The following is a 488-nucleotide window of genomic DNA, read 5'->3' as shown; positions in this document are numbered from 1 at the left end:
TTAGTGAGATGGCCGACCAGAAGGAACAAAGAGTGTGCGTGAAATTGATGAAGATCTTCGAAAGACCATTGACCAACTTTCTGAGGAAATGAACATTCATGGAGCACGGTCCAGCGAATTTTAACTGAAGATTTGCACATGAGACGGGTGTCTGCAAAATTTGTTCCTCGCTTGCTCGGAGATGACCAAAGAGAAAACCGCGTGAATGTTTGCTGCGACTTGAAGAGTGAAGTGCAGTTTTCCCTAACAGAAAGCAAAATTTCACGCACACTCTTTGTTCCTTCTGGTCGGCCATCTCACTAATCGCCAAAGGGTTGAAACAGGAACGCACACAACAGAGCACCACAGACAAACCACTTAACTCAGACTGATGCCAGCTCACTAACAGTCGCGGGAGACCCCCAGCTAACACCACCTAGCAGCACAACTCGTAACTACAAAGCATGCGCGCGCAACAGGTCGTTTCCGGTTATTTTTGGGTCCCCCCT

Source organism: Cryptotermes secundus, unplaced genomic scaffold (genome assembly GCF_002891405.2).
Source record: "Cryptotermes secundus unplaced genomic scaffold, Csec_1.0 scaffold360, whole genome shotgun sequence".
Taxonomy (NCBI): Eukaryota; Metazoa; Arthropoda; class Insecta; order Blattodea; family Kalotermitidae; genus Cryptotermes; species Cryptotermes secundus.
This window is presented reverse-complemented; position numbering follows the sequence as displayed.